Source organism: Pteropus medius, unplaced genomic scaffold (assembly GCF_902729225.1).
Source record: "Pteropus medius unplaced genomic scaffold, Ma_sr-lr_union100, whole genome shotgun sequence".
Taxonomy (NCBI): Eukaryota; Metazoa; Chordata; class Mammalia; order Chiroptera; family Pteropodidae; genus Pteropus; species Pteropus medius.
In genome coordinates, this window is record NW_024349798.1 from 9894984 (window position 1) to 9895597 (window position 614).

A 614-nucleotide genomic window follows, 5' to 3' on the forward strand; every position below is an offset into this window, starting at 1 on the left:
CACTTTCCAACTGTGTTCTTGGGTACATTGCATAACCTTTCTGGGACTTGGTTTCCCCAACTCTAAAAGTGCACCTGATTACATATGTTATAGGGCTGTTGTGGGGATCAATAAGACAGTAACCGTGACGTGTTTAGCACAGAGCTTGGCATGTAGTGGTCGCTTAGTGCTACTATTATTACTATGACTATTATAGATACTGAGCACTGTGCTGGGGGATGTACTTAGGAAACTAGCACTTATTAAGGACCGACTTTTCATTCATATTTTACCTAATCCTTACAATGACCCGCAAGGGAAGTGCCATGATTATGCTCTGTGTGTTTATAGTGAGGATCTGTGGCTCAGAGACGAAATAACTAACTCAAAGATGCACAAGCGAGAAGTGGTGGACCATCGGTTCGACCCCAGGTCTATCCGACTGCACAGACCTTGGTCCCTGCTCCTCAATGCAAGGACAGGAGTTTCCACAAGTGGATGAAGAAGAAGAGAGGGCAAGGAGCGAGGCAAAAAGAGCTACAGACCAGCTGCCGGGGCAAGACCTGCATGTCAGTGGAAAGCGCTTCGATTGCTCTGAGAAACTGCCAGACCTGTGTTATTTAACATGCGCTCCT